The sequence below is a fragment of the Protopterus annectens genome, chromosome 2.part2 (assembly GCF_019279795.1).
Source record: "Protopterus annectens isolate FY-2018-M chromosome 2.part2, PAN1.0, whole genome shotgun sequence".
Classification (NCBI taxonomy): Eukaryota; Metazoa; Chordata; order Ceratodontiformes; family Protopteridae; genus Protopterus; species Protopterus annectens.
The window spans coordinates 883,179,890-883,193,402 of record NC_056730.1 but is presented as its reverse complement, the minus strand read 5'-3'; positions in this window follow the sequence as shown (position 1 = coordinate 883,193,402).

Here is a 13,513-nt window from a genome sequence, read left to right as displayed (position 1 = left end):
TTTATCCAGATTTCTTTAACTAAAAGGTTGTGAGGTATGCAGACCTCTTTACTGCCGCTGCCACTGGTCCCTCTGTCTCACTTTCTCACTCTCTCATACACACAAACACTTGCACTTCAGAAAATGCATGCTAACACAAATCCTATTATTCAAGCAACTTTGTGATTTTTATAACAGTAGTATTCAAAATATGTTCCATTTTTGAGCCTTTGTTCCTCCTTTACTTTAGGCTTTATCTAGATATCTTGAGCTAAGATGTTGAGAGGTACACAAGCCTCTTAACAGCTGCTGCAGCCACTGGTCCATCAATCTCGCTCTTCAGTATCTCTCTTGCTCTCTGTCTGTTTAACTCACAAACACCCAGCTTTCATGCATGCAGGCATGTATACGCTGACACACAATTTTCTTTTTTTTATATATTTTACACTCCCTAAGCAGCATAAGTACTGCTTGACGTGCGTAAAATAATGGTGGTCGTTATGTTATTTTCAGTCTAAGTGCCTCTACATCTTGATATGCTGCCATGAAATGGCAAAATTGCATTACCTGTAGATTAACACTATGCTGGAGAATGTTTGTTCTGCAATCAGCAACGATTTGCAGGTTGCCCCTACTCTAATGGTGTTTAAGGAGAACTATGACATAGGCCAGTGGTCGGAGTTTGGTACTTGTCTGCTTTTGGTTAGTAAGGAACATTTCAACAGTTTACAGTTTTTAAAGCTCTTCTTGATGATAATTGCTTATTTGTCTGAATTCATAGCACCAAGGAAGTAGCAGTCTTTCCTCTGGTGCAGTGAACTTAGATGTAATTATATTAGAGAGCATGTGCATGGGGTCTGCTCCCACTTAGGGAATGTGGTAGACTCTGCCCACTGCAAAAAGGTAATATTTTTCATTGTTTTGTGTTATATGCCAACATTTTGTTTCAGTATGTTTTGATTTGATCAATTGACTATATGTTCTAGAAGGTGAATCCTTTTACATTCATACACCCTAGGAAAAGGCACAGTAGTATGAAATGTTGGGGTTTGTCCGTGGCGGTTTTAGTACAGCTGCTGTTTTTTTCAATTACCACATTCCTTTTGGCTGAAACCTTGTCTGTTTTGAAGAGTCTCCTTTATACACTTCTAATGCACTTTGTGACCGCTGCTTGTTGTTTTTTTTCCAAGTCCACACGAACGGTGCACAATGTGCTCAAAATAGACCAAGTAACCAAAAGTAGCACAGCGTTGCGGGTCCACAGAAAAGTTTTTTATTAATACAAAGACATGAGGTCAAGTGCTTTCATCAAGTAAATTGACTTCATCAGAACCAAGTAACGGGCACTGAAGTATGCAAGAGAATGTATGGAGTTTATAGCAGGCCCCTTTCTGTGGTATGCATCAGCCTTTTTCAGATAGTGGCCATAAATCTCATCACTAGACTGTTCATGTGAGTGTTTAGGAGGACTCTCTAGAGCTGATAAAGTTGTGAAGGAACAAGTGAGAAAAGTCAAGGTCACCATTCCCCCAAACATACTCGTATGAGTGCATAGGCACACACACACACACACACACACACACACACACACACACACACACACACACACACACACACACACACACAGAGCATAGTCTCAGATCTGCGAAGGAATGTAAAATTTATTACCTGAATTTTCTATAGTGTGTATTGGAATGTGATTCCAGTACAGTAGTCCCTCTTATAATTACCTTTCTGTATCCCTGGTGGCTGACACCCTGACCATATTTCCTCTGTTCAGTGCCTGTGTTAAACCCTGACTGCAATCTAAGTAATCTGAATTTGATTAGTGGTTTGATTGTTGAGTGGCACAGGTAGGGAGATTGGGTATGTCAGTCCTGGGAGAAGTTCCTGGGCAGAGAGCCGATACAGCTTGACAGAATCTGGAGTAAATAGTGGAATGGACTGCAAGGCTAGGCATGTGTAAGGGCTCGGAGGAGGGATGCTCTAAGGGCCCAGAAAGTATGCATCCTTGGGCCCCTCGTCATTGCCCACCCTGCAGAACAACTGTCGAGCAGGCTAGGAGGGACAGTAAGGCTATGAAGTAGTGACTACCTGTTGCATGCCTCTGCCATGTCTCATCTCTGTTGTGGAGATCACCTGCTCTTTTAGTATTTTACTAAATGAGCACTGTAAGATCAGGGCAGCCACTGGACACTAGGGTTACAGTGGGGGGCAACCTGGAAGGATCAGTTGGGGAATCTAAAGGTTGTGCAAGCATGGCATCTGAGTATATTTAGCAGGACCATGGGGAGGAATGGTAGAAAATAAATGAAAAAAAAAATCCCTAGTCAGTAGAAGTACCACCTGCTGGTTCTGGTGGACAACAGTACATAAATAAATGTATTTTGTTTTCTTGTTCTCTGTCTTTAAACCCTAATCAGCATATTCTGAGGAAACATTTCTTAGAAGGGCTGCAATCCGCAAGAAAGCTGTATCCTTTTTTCCCTTTTTTTTTTTTTTTTTTGTTGCGTACCTTAGTCACTCCGCCAAACGTTGTAAGGAACAGTGGTCTGAGCAAGTTGGATAAACTGTATTCTATGGTTTCTTTTTTTAATTCTGTATCTCATGTTGTTCCACCATGTACTGTAAACAACAGGGGTTAGAGAGCAACTGAGATAAACAGTTATTGGGATTTCTGTTTGTGACAGCCCCTTAAACTGTGCTGCCAAAGCTAGAAAATGTCTGAACCCCACTGTAGGGGAATAACTTCAGCTGCCTAATATCTATTAATTCTTTTAGTAAATAGTTTCCTTGTCAGTATTCCTTGATTGTTAAAGTTTTATCATAACCTTAGCTAGAAGACGATAGTATCACACTAAATTACTCAGGAAGTTGGAAGTTTGAATAGGTTTCTGTAGTAATTAAGAAGATGCATGGTCATTTGTGCTGGATTAAACATAAAAACCACTGAACATTAAATCAGAAGGCATGGCTTTAAAATGCAGTCAGAGGAAATGTCACTTTGCTTTGTGAACTACAGACCCATTTTCTTCCCACAAAACTAGTTTTATGAAAGTACTTTACCAGTATTTTGGGATATATACATTTTAAACGTGTGTTAAATAGTCTAGGTAGCTAGAAGGGAGTACTGAATTTCAAGTCATAAACTTAGGCAACCCACATTTAAAACCTTCACATTTTGGAAGCAGATTGACAATATGCAAGTGCCCTTTCCAGATGACGCCTTGTAATGCATGATCCTTGGAGGAGACATAATGCTATAAAGGACCACACTGACTTGTAATGTTTTCTGCAAGCACATAAATTAATGAAATCTGTAAGACAGACGCTAATTATCTTCTGAATAAAGTTAGCACATCTTCAGCCAGAGGTCCAGCTCTGTATGCTGCTGTTCATCTGATTTTTTTTATTCGGATTAACAAGTGTTCCTATAAGAATGAGGTTGGAAAAATTAAAAAAAAAAATTGTTCAGATCTGTTACTAGAGTAACAGTAGCTCATAGCTTATTTTCCATTATTCAGTTAGAAAATATTTCATGTAAAATAAGTCAGGTATACAGTGCTGATGAAATTATAGTTCTGGTCTAATATTCCTGAAGAATTTAAAGAAAGAGGCACACAGTGACATGTTATCTGTAGATACCTTCTGCTGTTCAGAAGTACCCCAATAAAAAAACATTCAGAAGGTATATTTGAAACGTAAAGCACAAGTACGAAAATTTGTCATGTTTTTGATGAGGAAGAGTTAAAATGAATAATTTATTTGCAGAGCAGTGTTCTTCCCTGTTTTTCAACTTGTTATAGTTGGAAAATGTCAGTTGACTAACTGTAAGTGAAATCATCTGCTGAACTTGCGTAAATCCTGAATGTAGTCCATTTTCCTAAAAAAAAAAAAAAAAATTGGTTTTAAGTACCGACTTTATGATGACAGTTCGTGTTCTGACCTGCACCCTGATTCTTTGCCCCACTTCAGAGTTATGTCATAAGACACGGGTGTTTTACTGCAGTAGAAAAATAAAGTATGTAACAGCTTGAGTTACTCATCATAGCAGATAAAAAGAGTTCCAGGTTGGGTAACTAGTAAAACTTTACATGTAGACATTAGGATCATTTCAACTTATAAAATTTTCCCAGGCTGCCACTCTGTCCTCCTTTCAAATCATGACCCACATTACCCAATCTTTCCAGTCATTATTGCTGTCCAAACTTAATGGTTGAATTGCAATCGGCCCAGGCTGCCTTATTGAAAATTTTCATTTTTTTTCCTTTTAATTATACAAGATCTTCCTTTTTTCTACATGTTTGAGGGAGTATTTTAACTTTCTTATTCCCTCAGCAGTATACCCCAGGGCCACCCTCAGGGGTACTGATAAAGTTCTTTCCTTTATATGACAAATGTGACTGTGACAAGTCTATTGCCACTGGTGATAGGCGCATTAGATGCATGCACTACTTAATTACACACCATGATACCTAAAAATGCGCACTGTGTAAAGGTTTAGTGACACCACCGAACAATCGCATTGTAAGGCTTTACAAAGATTTCTTCTTTCTTAGACACTTCGTATATAAGAAAAGAAACTTTGCTCCCCTCCTCAGACTTTCTGTACTTCTGCAATGCTTCCTAAACCCAAAAAGAAATCCAACTGTTTGGAGTGCCACTTCAGGACTACAGAAGACTTCTTTTCTCAAAGATTTTTCATCCTCCCTTCTTCAAGGCAGTCTTGCCTCAAAATAATTTCTAAAAATTGTGGTGGTAATGAAGGGGTGTCTGTTTTAAACTTCTCACTGTTATTGCAGTAGAGCCCTTGGTTCCTTCTCAAGAGGCATAGGTTCTGTCGTTGTCTAAACCTGTGACTGTTCTTCCTTTGCAGGATTATGATCAGTTGGCTACTCCATTAAGGAGTTCTGGTGCCAGAAGATCAAAAAGCTCTACTCCTGTTCCCATGGTCCCAGAATGCCATGAGCATTCACTGGCGTTTTCTTTCGATGCATATTTTCTTTAGTAACTGTTTTCAAATGTTAGCTCCCCCACTGCCAGTCCCACTGTAATTTTTTGGGACACCTTTTAATATTGCATAGATGTCTGCCTTCCCTGCATCCAGTTTGCTGATGCCATCCTGTCCAGTGCTGGTACAAACTTCCCTTCCAATGCCATACTAGATTTGTGTTGTCTCAGTTCAACAGCTGTGATGGCTGTGCCCCCCCCAGCACCTTTTTGACACTGTCCTCTCCAATGTTGGCTCCCTAACATTGGTCTCATTAGTATCAGTCCCACTAAAGTGAACCCCTTCAGCAATGACTTTTCAAATGCCAACAGATTTGACACTGGGATTTGCAACACTAGGATGACATATATCAAGAGCTCTGTCTCGGATAGCAGCACTGGCTTCACTCTGCAATGCTTTCAGGATAATTTACCAGCCTTCGCTATGATCCCGTTCATGTCTGCAGTTTTTCTACCATAATCTGTTCCTAACTAGTAAACCCAGCATCAGGTTACCACTCTGCTGCCCTTCTTCTCCACTCTAGGTTTTCCTGGCAGCCACAGTTCCTAGATGGTCAGCAGAATCATCTTGTATTAACCCTCCTCACAAATATTTTACAAAGTGTCTATGCAAGTCTGAAGAGGTGGTGCCTGAGACAAAGCCTCCTACATAGGACAGTGATGACAGAGGGGATAAATTCTACCCCCTGCCCTCCTATTGATCCCCTGTTTGCAAAAATGTTACAGCTAATGCATCAACATGGTAATTAACCTGCAAAGTCTATGCCCTGTCCTTAAAAGAAGTTACAGAAAGTGTATTAATTACCCCACAAGCAGGGTAAAACCTCCTTTGGTAGACATCCTGCAAGGTGCTATAAAGATTGAACAGGACAATCCTGATGCTATAGTTTTTATCACTACAGGATTTTTTTGCCTCCCAAAGTGTGCTCAGTTTAGGCAGAAACTCATTCAAAAAATGGCAAGGGCAAACCTTTACATCTGTAGATGGAAAATTCATCCTCCATAGGTGGATTTTCTAGACTGAGGAGGAACTAATGCCAAATTTTATTTCAGCACTGGCCACAGCTGCATCAGCAGGAGAGTGCTGGGAATATATATGATAAAAAGTGAACCATATTTGGTAACTTCAAGGGCTTACTGGATTGCTCAGCAGACAAATCTTTCCCAGGCTGCTTAGAACCATCTTCCTTTTTGTACGGTGCCACAAATCTCACACTCTCCACTTATTCTTTGATATACTATTAATCTAACTGAAGAAAGTAGCCCCAGGCTGTCTTTTGTACTTTTTGGTGAATTTTACTAATTTTTGATATGTTTTTACTGTATGAACACTACTAATTTGCTTTTCATTTTCTCCTCTCTCAATTTTTGTGTGCTAGGTTTACAGATTTATTAACTTTCCTAGCAGAAGGTACTTTATTTCATTTTCTGTGCCATTGGGCATAGGTCACTTTGTTTTACAGTGTCTAAGCCTTTGTTCAGAAAGCGTGTCGGCTGCCATTATTTGTCATTATTTACAACCCATTAACAAGCCAAGTCATTGTCTAACTTGTTTACAAGTAACACTTTTTTTTTGTTTGGTCTCTGCAGAATTTAATCATATAACATGATGGAGATGTAAATAAACTTCAGACTTTTGAATCAAGTGAACTGTTTTTTCTCAGATACACCAGTCAAAACAATGTTTATTGTGTGATGAAACGGGATCTTAAATTTTTGACCTCATTTAAAGTCAAGAGGATAGAGTCTGTACTTTCTAAAAGGTTCGTATAATTTCTTTACCAGTCCTGCACTAGGCATTATTCAACCTTAGCTTGCGGACTTCAAGCCAGATATAGCCAGGTCTCTGCACTTGCAAACCAACGGTCTACAAGCCAGACACGCGTAGGTACTTGAATTCGCCAGTTCTGTTTATTGTGACCAGCTGGCTGAAGCCATTGTTAAGGTTCAAGACAGAAGGTTTCTTGCTGTTTCTTCCACACAGTCTGAACTGAAGTACAAAGGAAATTTGTTCTTCCAGCATGAAACCTCCTTTGCACTTGGTTCACTGTTACCAGCAGTAGTAGTAGTAGTAGTAGTAGTTCAGATTATGGCCCTTGATTTACGTTGTTCAGTCAGTACAAATCATAAACATGCAGATGCTGATGCCTCTGGCATCACTGTTGTCTTTGCAACATCTGGTACCATATTATCAAGAGTTGGTTTTACAGACGCAAGCAGTATCTCTGCAAGTGCCAGTTTTCTTTTTTTAACACCTTTATTAAATTATTACTTGAACACAGGCAAGCATAAATTAGCAGAAAATAAAACAAACCACATTAGCATTTTTGCCATTTACATACACTGTACATCACATTTTTATTTCTTTTTTTATTTTTATAAATCCATCATTACATAAATTGATGAATTGCTGCCTTCTCCTCCTCCTTCCCCTATACATTATTCAGCATGTATTGTTTCCACAATTTCCATTTATTTCTATGTAATTTGCTCCTTCCCTTTTCCAAAGATCCCTCTTCCAGTTCTTTTATCTGTTTTATAATATTTAGTACTTCAAATGCAGTTGGTCTAGGCTTTGATTTCCATTTTCTAGTAATTGCTTCTTGGCAGCCAACAGAATTAAAGTTAATAAGGCCTTAAATTATGTCTAGGCAATTTGGATTCCCAGCTCAAAAAAATCATATTCTTAGTTATAGCCATTTGCTCACCCAATATTTCTGACAGAGTACTGTGTAGGGAATTTTTAAAATCTGCCAACTCATTAAATTTCTAAAACACATGTTTAAGGAATGGAAAGTGGATGCGATTCAAGAGTTATTATGGTTGATAGAAATAATTTATGCTTTTTTTTTGGCTTACCCATTCATTTGCTTTATACAAATAGGATATAAGGGATAGCTAGTGAGCGGGATAAAGTAAAAACGGTTTAAAACATGGTGGAAATAAGAAAAGGTGTTATGGGGATGAAGAAGTAGGAGCTGTTTAGAGTGACTGAACAGCTGAAGGGGAATCTTACAAAACAAGAAGATGAGCAACTGCAGAGTGCTGAAGGGAAAAATTCAAGAGTATTTGGATAATATGCATAAGTTTTAGAAAAGGTGCTGTTAAGCAACTATTTTTATGACAACTCTAAAGTGCAAAACTTTTGGCACAATAACTTGCATAACAGAAAGTAGAAAGAGTTGTAACCAAACATATGGAGCCTATCACAAGGAAAATAACCAGGGATTCTTTAGAGCAGTTAGAGAGCTATCTCTTACATATATTTTGGACACTTTATGAAAATTTGCATAAAGCAGAGGAGCTGGGAAAGCAAGAACTGGCACAAATGGAAATACTTATGGAATATTTAGCTATGTCAAGTTTAAGGAAAGATGAGGCTCAACAAGACAGGAAGATATGCAATAAAAATAGTGATCTATAATCGATCAACAGATAAGGTTCCATGAACAGACACTATTTCTGTGTAAATCTAGAAGTTAGGAGGGAGTAAACTGATAAAAATCTGGAAGGCTTTGTTTAATGGTATTTAAAAGGGGTAACAGTGCTGGCATCTTGAAAGAAAGATGTGGTGACTGTATTATCCAAAGACGGCAAATACTCTTCAAATTTAGCTAATTGTAGACCCATTTCAATTTTAAACCATAATTATAAAGTGTTAATGTCTATACTAGCTAAGAAAATGGCAAATATGTCACCAAAGTTGATGGATATGGATCATTGTAGGTTTGTAGAGAGGAATCAGACATTTGACAAGATTATGCAAAAAACACACTGTAAACTCAGAACTGAAACAAAAGCAGTTCACAGACTCCACTGGCAGCAAACTAGGTTAAGGAACAAACCTAGAAGGTTGAATTGTCACACAAAATCCTTTATTTGCTGAAAATAAAAAATCAGGTTAGCGCTTTCGTTTAAACCATATGTTAAACTTCAAACAGTTGGTAATTTTGAAATCACTTCCTATATAGACTTCCTGTAACATTGGTGAATCAACTCATGAATATTAATATTTAAATACTTAATTGGAAAATATTCTGTTCTGGTACTAAGGCTATGTAGGAAGAGATGAAATAAAAAATAATGCAAACATTGAGAAACTGAAATAATTTGATAATGGTGATGTACAATAAGGTACAAAGAGTGAAATGTTTTTAGTCTCTCTTGACTTATCTACAGATCAGGTGTATTTTTATCAACTGGTGGAGAAGTTGTGCATAACCTTTAATAAAGAGAGAATTTATTTGGAAGGAGAAGAGGGAAAGATTTAAGTATAATCATTTGTTTGCTCCCATAGAATAATGTGGTTTAGGGTTACCTGATTTAAAGTGTTTTTTAAAACCTCCACAGTTAAGCCTGAAATACATAACTAAACCAAATGGTTATAACTGTAAAATTGTAAAAGAATGATAATGAACTAGGGGAAGTTTGAGGGATAAAGAAAGACTAGAATTTTGAATGCAACTCCTGAAAGAGATTCACCACAGCAATACAGAATATTATATTCATAAAACAGCAAAATGTGTCCTATGCACTAAGCCAGCAATGGGATGGAGAAAGGACATTTTGCCAATATGTACAACTGCAGTTAGGGTTATAACAACTAGGCAAGAAGGAACTGGAATGTAATGGAGGAAATTAGTAAAGGCTCCAGTGATTGGGACAAATAACTTGGGAGGAAAGGTAATAGAGTTGGATGAGGCTAAAAAGAAGTTTGGATTGCAGAGTAGAGACTACTGTCCCTGTCCGGGATTGATAGGATTATAAGAAAAGGGAAAAGGGAGTGATGAGTGTCAGAACTGCCCTGGTAAAGATTTTAGTTGAATGTGTAACAGAAGATGGTATTTAAAAAGTGTGCCTGGGTCACATTATCAGTTCTCTGCCTTACCTTTTGGACTATCCACTGCACCAAGATTGTTCACAAAGTGTCTAGCTCCAATTATAGCTCATTACATGGATGGACTCCAAGCCCTGTCACTATACTCTGTATGCTACAGACTGCCAAGAGATGACCTGTATCTGACCTAGAGTTCATCCTCTGACCCATTACTGATGGATTTACTGCACATCAGCAAGTCAAATGGCATCAGAAATACCCAGTCTAGGGATCTAAACCTGTTCTGCAACATCAACAGAACTGTTTGGAGGAGCATACATATTTCATAGAGGATATTGCTGCTGTTTAACACTCACCATCCTCATAAAGCAAAGTTCATATCTGTCCATTTTCAAATATAACGTAGATCTAGGGATGGAAAATATAAAATTTACAGCAGGACTGCCCCCTGTACTACTAATGAGCCAAGGCAGCTCCTAAGTTCTTTATCCCATGTATGGGTCCCCTGAAATTACCTGTGGTATGATCCCAGTTATTCTTATTAGAAGTAGTATATAATTATCAGCCATGGGATGTGTAAGGCCAATCTATAAACAAATGGGATAGGTTATTGTGAGCATAACAAGGGAAACTGGTTAGGCTTAAAATGACCTGCAAGTGCAACTAGCCTGGTAACCTATAAAAGTATAAAAAGAGATTACAGGGGTATATAAAATGTTGCTTTATAACTATAAGAATCCATCAGTGTAGGTTAGAAAAGACTGGGGAAAAATGGAAAAGCAGTTAATGAACAATGGGAGAAATATCATTCTGTTGGGTTTTCAAGTATGCAACAAAGTCCAGAAAGTTTAGGATTTTTGCATGTAAATGCATAGGCATTTTATACGTCAAAAAGACTTCAGCAGATTTTCCTTAGGTAGATGGCAAATGCTGGCATTGTAATGAGGAACAGACAGGTAATTGGGAGCATACTTTTTTAGGAATGTCATACAATGGCAGTTTTTAAAAATTCCATGGAAAGTACTATGACAGAAGTGTTGGGGAATCAAATGATCGTAACTAAGGAAATTATTCTTTTTACCTCAGATATAGGCCTTATCAAATTTAATGCAATTGGCTCCTGAAACGGCAGTTGCTCAAATGGAAATCAAAACCTATACCAAACATAACAGATGTTTTAGGTATTATAAAGGAGATAAAAGAACATTGAGGTAGGATCTTTAGACAAGGGATGGAGCACATTTCATAGAAATAAATGGACTTTGTGGGAACAATATATGCAGAACAATGTCCTAATGGAGGTGTGAGGTTTAGAGGAATTCAGAAACTGAGCAATTTATGTAATTTTGTAGTGAATGAAAATTATTAAAAAGAAAACACATATATTGATTGACAGTAATAATGAAAACTGTTATTATTGCTGATTTAATAAGAAAACAGCCGATTTTATTCAGTTACTTATGGGGGGGGGTAGGTTAAGAACTGGGGTAGGTTAAGAACTGGAAGAAAAGGGAATAATTAGTTGTTTCTTTAATAGTTCTCATTAGACAATTCTTGTAATTCCCATTCAAAATATTCACCAATTAAGCTCTTGAAAGCACTGAAACCTAGGTTCTCAATAGGACACTGTTCATTTTTCCTCCATTGAGATGCCCATGGCTAACATCATGCTTCTCCCCCCACTTTCCACAGACTCTACAGCTGGTGAAGGGAGGCACAGAATGATGTTCATATTGATCACTGCTGTCGTAGCATAAGATATATGGGTTATATCCTGCAAGGATATAACGGCTGGCCAGCTTTGAAAGCTTTGGGGCATCTTCCATGTACCCAAACCGTTAGTCATTCTTGAGTTGAGCTGATTGAAGAGGAAGGTTTGGACACCAAGCCTTTCAAAGCTTTCCTGCTACTGAAGAGTTTGCTCCTCTGAGCCTTTTAGAGATCAACAGTTGGCTTGTGCTACTCCTTTGCAGGACAGATAAATTCCCTTCAAGGGAAATAAAAACTTCTTGTCAATAACACCCTCCAGTTGTACTTTTAAATGGGAGCACTCTTTTTCCTTTTGGTTTAAAAGTTGCTGAAGTATTCAAAAAACATTTTTTTTCTTGTGGGTAAATTGTGTAGTTTACTTTTGGGGCTGGCAACGCATTTTACTGTGCTTTCTACTGTGTTTTTTTGTGAAAAAAGTGACTTTTAAAAGACTATTTTTATCGGCTTTTGCTGCCTGTTTTCCCAAGGAAAGAGGCATCATTTTAGGCTTGACCATGGAACAAACTGTCGGTCCTTCTTCCAGCCACAAAAATAAAAAGTTAAACAAACAACCATCACCACCACAACAGGCTAGCAGTTTGCCAGACCCGCTGGTGGATGACTCTGTGGTGGCTGTTAGTTGTACTTCAGACCACTTATGCTTTACCCAGGATCGTTCTGCTGTAGCACCTACAGCCGCTGTGGAGTGGGGGTTAGCCACATCCTGTGTGGTTTTTGGGGTCCCCTGAATGGGCAAGAGAGAGGCATTCTTGTTGGTCCTGCGAGAGAGAACAGCAAAGACTTCCCTGATTTATCAGAATGTTGTCCATCTCTCTCTCTCTGGAAGCTGCTGCCGCCATTATTAACACTGTTAGCCCCATTTTCCTGTTAAAAGGACAGAGAAAAGCAAATGTGTCTACTCTTCCTCAAATTTCCTTGAACAGGAGTAATTTAATGCTGTCTGGCTCGGGGTTTAATTCATGGTATTGATCCTTCGTATAAAATAGTTTCTGGTAAAAGAAGGTGTGATACCTCTTTTCCTGAAGAGATTCAAGATTCTGAATCTGGGCAGGAAGATGAAGGCAGTAACATGGTGATACTTGGACAGAAAGTTTCTAGGGGGCATCCAACTTAGAATTTTCTGTGGGCCCCCAAAGTGCTAACACCAGCCCTGTCTGTCAGCTTTGAAGGATATATGCGTGTTACTGCCTGCAATTTTCCTGATAATCAGCCTGCTGTCCCTAAAAAGGCAGATAGGTCATATAAAATTAGTCAATCTTTTAAGCTTTTAAATGGCTGCCAAAAAAACAATTTTAAGGTTTTATATACTCTTCCTTAAACCTGACCCATGAGTTATAATTTTACTTAACCCTGCTACTGCTAAACATTTAGCTAATTCCAATTCTAATGTTCCACATAATGATGGTAAGATTCTTGATAAGTATGGGAAAAAGTGTATGCTTCTGCAACTTTTATTTTCAGAATTTTGAATTGTCAGGCTCATATATTAAAGTTTGTTCTAATTGTGAAGGTATGAAGAATATTTTGTCTGCAGTTTCTTCTTGTGAGGAAAAACCTGCTTTAAATAATTTAGTTTTTCCATTATACGGGTCACTTCTCAGTGTGTGTATGATTCAGTGGATACTTCTTCACTTTTACTATGTTGAAGAGGCTTGCCTGGCTGCATTTTCAGAACCTCCCAGATGATGTTAAAAATAAGATCTTAAATTCTTCTTTGGATAGAGATTTAGTTTTTGGTCCCTCTGATGCAGAGGTAATCAAAAAGTGTGATGAGGGGGATAAGTTGGTACTGAAATGCTATGATTTTTCGGTCCTCCTTTTCCAAATTTTTTAAGGGATTCTGTTAACCCATAATCCAATTTTGACAAAAACATAATAAAATAAACAGTGTCAACAAAATGCAGGTAAACACATTTT